This window comes from Gossypium hirsutum, chromosome A13 (genome assembly GCF_007990345.1).
Source record: "Gossypium hirsutum isolate 1008001.06 chromosome A13, Gossypium_hirsutum_v2.1, whole genome shotgun sequence".
NCBI lineage: Eukaryota > Viridiplantae > Streptophyta > Magnoliopsida > Malvales > Malvaceae > Gossypium > Gossypium hirsutum.
In genome coordinates this window covers 16,326,024-16,334,651 of record NC_053436.1, presented here as the reverse complement: position 1 = coordinate 16,334,651, position 8,628 = coordinate 16,326,024, and the positions used below count along the sequence as shown (strand labels likewise).

The following is an 8,628-nucleotide window of genomic DNA, read 5'->3' as shown; positions in this document are numbered from 1 at the left end:
AGCAATTTTAGCCGGCGAAAAATATTTTAGTAAAAATTTTTAGGTCATTTGTTCCCAAGTAGTAATTGACCCTTGTGGTAACGAGTTCAACCACCGTTTAGCTTTATTCCTTAATGAAAAGGGAAACAACCGAAGAAGTATGGTGTCATCAGAAACGTCATTGATTTTAAATGTATCACAAAATTCCAGAAAGTTTGCTAAGTGAACGTTGGGATCTTCATCCTACAAACCATCAAACTGAACAAATTACTGTATCATTTGGATAGTGTTTGGTTTCAGTTCAAAAGTATTTGCAGCTACAGCAAGTCTAACTATGCTAGATTCGGTTCCAGTTAAAGAAGGTTTAGCATAATCATACATAGTGCGTGGAGTAGGATTTTGATTAGCCGGAATTGTAGGAGGTAGCTGATTATCTTGGTTTTCAGCCATCTCTTTGATTGGGGGTTGAGTGTTGTCTTCTTGCTCGTTCTATGTGTATCGTAAGCTTCGCCTTATCTCTCTTTAATTTCTACGAACTGTACGATTTATTTCTTCGTCAAAAAGTAATGGTCTTGACGGGTTTCTTCTAGTCATAAACTATAAAAACCTGCCAAGAGAAAGAAAAAGTAGGCTAATAAATAATAATAATTAAATTAAATTAAATTGAAAGGAAAATAAATGGCTAAAGTAATAAAAATTGAGCGTTCCTAATATCTTAGTTCCGCGGCAACGGCACCAAAAACTTGATCGCGTGATTTCGTGATAGGTTTTAAATATTTATAATTACTCGTTCTTGAACTAACTATTATCGCGATGTATGCAAGTGTACCTATCGAACAGTAGTATAGTTTTAGCAAGACCAAATTGTCAAACCCAAAGGAACTAAAAGTACTAGTAGTGACTGTCTTTTTATTATCTAGCCTAATAATAAAGAGGTTTTTGTTTTAATTAACTAATTATCTAAACTAAGAACTCACAAAGAAAAGAATTGGGGAATTGCTTTTGGGGAAAATCGATTGACTTAAGACAATACCTAAAGAAAAATCCACCTAGACAATAACCGAGACTTTTCTCTAATTAACACTCTAGGGTTGCATTAACTCGATCTATGGATCCCCTTATTAGGTTTCACCCTAATCCGGCAAAATCTTGTCACCCTATTTCTAGTCGCGCAATCAACTCCGCTTAATTATGAAAAAAGTACTCTTAGATAGGGTCTATTCCTCCTCTGAATAAGAGCTTATCTTGAATCAGTATCCTGGGATATCAAAACAAGAATTAAAAACACATAATTAAGAACAAGTTAAATATTTATCATACGATTAGAAAATAATAACAAGATTCGTCTTAGGTTTCATTCCCCTTAGGTATTTAGGGGATTTAGTTCATAACTAAATAAGAAAACATCTCAGAAGAATAAAGAATACAAAACATAAAGAAAACCCAAATCTCCTGAAGGGAAATCGAGGAGAGATCTTCAGTCTTGATGATGAATCTGGCTTCTGAGATGGATCAATCGATTTCCTTGGAGTAATTCCTTACTCCCTCTTCTCTGTGTGTCTTTTCTTCCTTCTCTAGGGTGTATTTATAGGCTTTGGAATGCCTAAGAGCCCTCAAAATTAGCCTTTTCCAAATTGGACTCAACTTGGGCTTGACAGGGACACGCCTGTGGTACACGCCTGTGTTTGATTACTTCAGGCCGTTTTTGAGCCTGCCAAATTGACACGGCTGTGTGGTCTGCCCGTGTGAGGAGGTCCAGGCTATGTTGATTCCGTACTTTGGCCCACTTTCTCCGTTTTTGGCTCGTTTCTTGTTCCTTTCGCTCTCCTATGCTCTCCTATGCTCTTCTAAGTATAAAACATGAAATTAAAGCATTAGGAGCATCGAATTCACCAATTCTAATGGGAAATCATCCATAAAATGCATTAAACATGGGGTAAAAATATGTATAATTTATGATTTATCAAGTGTATAGATTAGACATTCGTATTTTAAGGTTGATATATGTAGCTAGATTTTTCGTATAAATTGATTGTTTGGAAAAATATTTGCTTGTGCATAAATAAATTAATAAAATAAAATAAAAATTTTAGGCTCGAGTTATGAGTGAAGTTTCGAAAACGTGACCGAATTTAGTAACCGGGATAAAGTGCTTGGGTTGTCATCTTATCTCGCGTCAAAAGGTTCGAGTGACAATTCGATAACTTACAAACATTCCGCTAACTGAGCTTTCAAAAAAATAATTAATAAATAAATAAAGACTGTATGAACTAAGTAACCAGGATAGGGTGCTTGGGTTGTCATCCTAACTCGCGTAAAAAGGTTTGACCATGTCTAAATTTTTTTTACTTATGCGTAGTTAATTAACAATGCCTAGCAAATTATTAGATTCAAACTCAATTTTATGAAATTGTTTAGTCCACGTATTTCAGTTTTATGACACTTGTTGATCAAACTCACTACAGGAAATTAGGGCTTTAGCGGCGTTTTTTGCGGCGTTTTATCAACAAACGCCACAAAAATTTTAAAATACAGAGCAATAGCGGCGTCTTAAGGAAAACGCCACTAAAAACAGAGCAACAGCGGCGTTTTAGTAAAAAACGTCGCTAAAAATAGAGAATTAGCGGCGCTTTAGGTAAAACGCCGCTAAAAACCATATCATTAGCGGCGCTTTAGGTAAAACGCCGCTAAAAACCAGATCATTAGCGGCGCTTTAGGTAAAACGCCGCTAAAAACCAGATCATTAGGGGCACTTTGGGTAAAACGCCGCTAAAAACCAGATCATTAGCGGCGCTTTGGGTAAAACGCCGCTAAAAGTCATAAACCCCTAAACCCGAAAAAAATCATAAACACTAATCTTATAACCCCTAAAACAATAATTATTAAAATTTATGGTTATACAATATATTAAATATTTTCTTATATAATCGTAAAAGAGATATATAGTATTGATGAATTTAAAATATTGATTAAATTAATTATCATTATAGTTTAAGATATATGGTTTAGGGTTTAAGCAGGTTTATGAGTTAACTATATATGGTTTAGGAGTTAACTAGTATTTGAAGGTTTATGATGAATTATGGGTTTAGGGATTATGATTTAGGATTTAAAGGTTAGGGTTGAAGTTTACAATGGGACAATTATTAACTTCTTAGGATATAATTTTCGTTCCAGATTCTTACATGGGATGCTATTAAGAAAGGGTGATTTTGAATGTGGAATTAGCATTTGTTGAACTATGTGGAATTAGCATTTGTTTAACTATTAGCTAGAAATTAACTGAAGAACATTTAAGATTCATGCTATTCTGTATATACGTACTCATATTATTTAATATAAGAATATAAACATATATATGTGTGTGTTTTATATAATTTGTACTACACTAACATTGCCCCACAAATTCCCAATAATATGTATACGATTATGGTTTAAGGTTAGCAGTTTTTAAAGTACTTTATAGTTTGGGCTTTATGGTCTAGGAGTTATGGTTGGTTTAAGGTTACCGAATGGTTTTGAGGTTTAAAATAATTTGGGGTTAGGGGTTTTGTGTTTGTGGTCTAAGGTTTAGGGGTTTAGAGTCTCAGGTTTAGGGTTTTAAATTTAGAAGATAAATGTATATAAGATAAATATATATATTATTATTTGAAAATATATATAAATATATGAAAAGTGGTTTAGTGTGCAATTGTGTACATGAATTCTGTAATTTGATGTAGATCTTGTAAAATATTTACGCATTATTGATATAATAAATAGCATCATGTATTTTTTAAATTAATTTATATGCATACATAATATGTATTTTAAAATGTGTATTAAATCAAAATTAAAGTTTAAACTATAGTTAGGGTTTAAAGTGTATGTTTATTGTTTGAGGTTTAAAGTTTAAGGTATATTATTATTGAATATTTAATATTTAGAATTTTATGAGATTCTTGGGAATTTGTACTAAACCTAATATAAATATATGAAATATAGATATTGTACTACACTAACATTCATCACAGTAACATTATTTAGATATAATTTAAAAGAAATTCTAAATATATAGTTTTAATTTTGATCAATTTTTATAAAATATTAAGGTATTAGCGGCGTTTATACATAAAACTCCGCTAAAGATCGGAAATAGCGGCGTTTTTCAAGAAAATGCCATAAAATTTCATTATACATTACAGTAAAACGGCGTCGTTTCCTTTGAATTAGTAATGGCTTTAGCGGCGTTTCTGTAATAAATGCCACAACTCGTATTAGAACAACGTCGTTTTGTAGTGTAGATAAAAGAGGCATTAGCGGCGCTTTGCTGAAAATGCCACAAAATTTCCATATTTGAAACGACGTCATTTTTTTCTCTCCTGAGGTTTATGCCCTTTACTCGAAATCAGTTTCATTTTTTGCTAAGTAATTTTCCCCAATTTCGGAAGCTTCCTTCCCTAAATCCCTAAAACACCTCTTCTCTTTTTTCCCCAAATCATCCCCTAATTCCCAAACCCGAAATCCCTAACATTTTCCCCAAGTCCCCTTTTTTTCCCTTATTCTGTTCCCTCATCCCCAAAATCCCTAACTATTTTCCCTTTCCTCTCGTCGACGGTCATTCGCTTCATGGGTATAAAGTGGTTAGTTTTTGATTCCCCTTCAGATTAATGTGTAGTTACTTTATTACTTGCCTTTTTTTTTGTTTGAAATGGTTTGAAATGGGTTTGATCTCGATGATTCTCATCATCCATAAGAAATGGAAGTACCCATCTTTTTATCTTTTTCCAATCTGATTCCTTTGTTTACTGAAATGGGTTTGAAATGGTTTGAAATGGTTTTGTTTACTGACTGACTTCTTATTGCTTTCCTGTTTGGATGTTTTGTTAAATTATTATTGTTATTATTATTTTTCTGATGTTGGGTTTTGAAACTTGTAACTCTATTGTCGAATTCCTATATTCATTTTCTTTCAGTTATGTGAAGAAATTGGGTGTGCTTTGACTGCTTTCTTATCCATTTTTTTATTAATTTTTATTGTTTGAATTGGAATTGTCCTGGGGTAGTTCTGCATTTATTTGTCTGGTACTGAATGTTAAAAACTGCATTTGCTGTTCTCCATCCTGGAAAGGGACCTTTTGAGTTTTGAGCTTACAAGGCTGTTGTTTGGTTTTTCAATCTCTGCAGTAAAACCAAGTTTAGATGAATTTACAGTTTTATTGACATTATGTTCTATTTCACCATTCTTGAAATTATGTGAAGATTCTTTCTAATTTTCTCCTCGGCTGTCTCTAGAGTCTAGCCTAATATTGATTTTTCCTTTTCAAGCATTTTGAATCAAATAAAAGAATTTTAGCATGCAAGAAAAAGACACTTTACTTGCTTGCGAGAGTAATTTTTCATGGTCTTTTGGGAACCTACACATTGGGTTATTAACCTGTTCATGTCTAGTTCTGTGTGAATCATTTTATCCTCACTTGTTTCCTGTTGGTTTCTTTTTAGTTTCATACCCTCCATACTACCAAAAAGGAAGTGCTCTGTGAGACAAAGTCAAAAGTTCTAAGATATTTTTTTCATTATAAAGTTTTTGTTCACCAAACCTAGAACTTAATAAAAATGATGGTTGTGAAATTTTATAAAAAATGTTACTGAAATGTTGGTAATGAACCAAAAAGAAGAGAATTGCCTGCCATGCTGAAAATTCTTGATGAGAGTTAAGAGAACAAGAGGTGGCTGTTGTCCTTAAACGAAATTGTTAGTATTGGAGTTTTTTCTTTTGCTTTCTGTATTTAGAATATTGATATTATTTCCTATGATGCTCTGATTCATGTGTGAGTGGGAATGAGCATACTAGCTAGTATTTGCTTGTACTTATTCTGAAACATGTTTTCAGATGTAGAGTAATGTGTTAGATTTGGGCACTTTAGGAAAGTCAAGGTTTGAAGAAACAGCTGACTGGATTTGCTAATTGTGTTATGTGCCTTGTATTTACAATTTTTTTTTGCAGAGATGGAAGTCATTTGTATGCTCATAAAAGATTTTGTATTTTTTTGCAGAAATGGTTTGAAAAGATGTGCAGTTTTGCCAGATTTTGCTGAGGTGTACAGCTTCATTTACTGCTTCCTGCTCCTCCTGCAAGTATTGGTTTAACTGAAGCTTCCATTTAATCTTCGAATTAAAATTTGGTACTGATATAGATAAAGTTTTTATATTTGCTTAAACTGAAATATATTTGGTGCTACTCTTATAATCTTACATCTGTTCTAGGTACTATCGAGCACCTGAAATAATAATTGGTGCAACTAAATACACCACAGCCATTGACATTTGTTCTAGGTACGTACAGGCCGTTCAGTTGCTAAATTTTTTTCCTTATTTCTATGCATTTTCACTTTAAATTACTTAACACATATTACTTTTTGGACTCCAGCCTCTGTTTGCTGGTGAGAGTGGAGTAGACCAGGTACGTTTTATTAAGGTACGTTTTAAATATTTTAAAGATTCAAAGTATATAGGCTGGAAACCTGACCTTATAGTATTAATTATTTGAAGTATGAATAAGTATGAATTAATTTTATTACCACATATGTAGCTTGCTTGTCCATTATAATTACAACAATAGCTGACCTTCTCTCCAACCTTATTTTAAATATTTTAAAGATTCAAAGTATATAGGCTGGAAACCTGACGGGTTGCCTTATATCGAGCTGCAAGATATAATGGATCCTCCCTAGGTGTAACAATGCCACGTATGATGAATCTTAAAAAATCAAAGAAGAATTGAAAAAAGTTCTATCGCTATTGAATATTTATATAACCTTAATTTATTTCCAGTTTACTTATAAAAATTAAACTACGATTCTTTCTTGATATTATTATATTCAAATTACTATTTTGTTATATTAATAATGTGTGATCTTAATATTTAATATTTTTAAATGTCTTTAAAAGTTATAACTAATTTTTATCAAAATAGTATTAATTATTATTTGAAGTTTTGCATACATTGATCAATTTCTAGCTCTTTTTCTTTGAATACATGGTTCTCTTGATACTAAATACTTAGGTACTTTCTGCATATTCTGTGATTCTTATTAGATAAGGTATATATCAACAGTTATGTTAGTTTCCATCAAGGCCTCTGTAAACATAAAGTTGGTATTCTGGTTAGGAGAAGTTAATATTTATGAGTTTTGTGGAGTATGATTCTACACATGCAAAGTTGGTTTGTTTCAATCTATGCATTTTCATGTTTACATAATAATGGTGATTCCATTTTGGTTATTTAGATGTTCTTTTGGTCTGTTTTCATGTTTCTATCCAACTTATGTGTTCAGTGTGGACTTAGATTGATTTAAGAGTTTATTGCTATCTTGTTGCTCACGTTTTATATTGTTGAATTCCTCTATTCATTTTCTTTCAGTTATGTGAAAAAATTGGCTGTGCTTTGACTGCTTTCTTATACATTTGTTTATTATTTTTTATTGTTTGAATTGGAATTGTCCTGGGGTAGTTTTGCATTTATTTGCCTGGTACTGAATGTTAAAAACTGCATTTACTGTTCTGCATCCTGGAAAGGGACCTTTTGAGTTTTGAGCTTACTGGGCTGTTGTTTGGTTTTTCAATCTCTGCAGTAAAACCAGGTTTAGATGAATTTACAGTTTTATTGACATTATGTTCTATTTCACCATTCTTGAAATTATGTGAAGATTCTTTCTAATTTTCTCCTCGGCTGTCTCTAGAGTCTAGCCTAATATTGATTTTTCCTTTTCATGCATTTTGAATCAAATAAAAGAATTTTAGCATGCAAGAAAAAGACACTTTACTTGCTTGCGAGAGTAGTTTTGCCAGATTTTGCTGAGGGGTACAGCTTCATTTACTGCTTCCTGCTCCTCATGCAAGTATTGGTTCAACAGAAGCTGCCATTTAATCTTCGAATTAAAATTTGGTACTGATATAGATAAAGTTTTTATAGTTTCTTAAACTGAAATATATTTGGTGCTACTCTTATAATCTTACATCTGTTCTAGGTACTATCGAGCACCTGAAATAATATTTGGTGCAACTAAATACACCACAGCCATTGACATTTGTTCTAGGTACGTACAGGCCGTTTAGTTGCTAAATTTTTTTCCTTATTTCTATGCATTTTCACTTTAAATTACTTAACAAATATTACTTTTTGGACTCCAGCCTCTGTTTGCTGGTGAGAGTGGAGTAGACCAGGTACGTTTTATTAAGGTACGTTTTAAATATTTTAAAGATTCAAAGTATATAGGTTGGAAACCTGACCTTATAGTATTAATTATTTGCAGTATGAATAAGTATGAATTAATTTTATTACCATATATGTAGCTTGCTTGTCCATTATAATTACAACAATAGCTGACCTTCTCTCCAACCTTATTTTAAATATTTTAAAGATTCAAAGTATATAGGCTGGTAACCTGACGGGTTGCCTTATATCGAGTTGCAAGATATAATGGATCCTCCCTAGGTATAACAACGCCACGTATGATGAATCTTAAAAAAATCAAAAAGAATTGAAAAAAGTTCTATCGCTATTGAATATTTATATAACCTTAATTTATTTCCAGTTTACTTATAAAAATTAAACTACGATTCTTTCTTGATATTATTATATTCAAATTACTGTTTTGTTATATTTAA

At 32.0% G+C, this 8,628-nt stretch overlaps 1 long non-coding RNA gene across 1 annotated transcript; it reads left to right on the top strand.

Annotated features, from left to right (window-relative positions):
* The first annotated feature begins 6,110 nt into the window (after window positions 1–6,110).
* LOC121212406 (uncharacterized) lies at window positions 6,111–8,390 on the top strand. The gene is made up of 3 exons (XR_005907522.1): window positions 6,111–6,143; window positions 7,989–8,057; window positions 8,152–8,390. It is a non-coding gene; the product is annotated as an uncharacterized lncRNA (long non-coding RNA).
* Window positions 8,391–8,628: the final 238 nt, after the last annotated feature.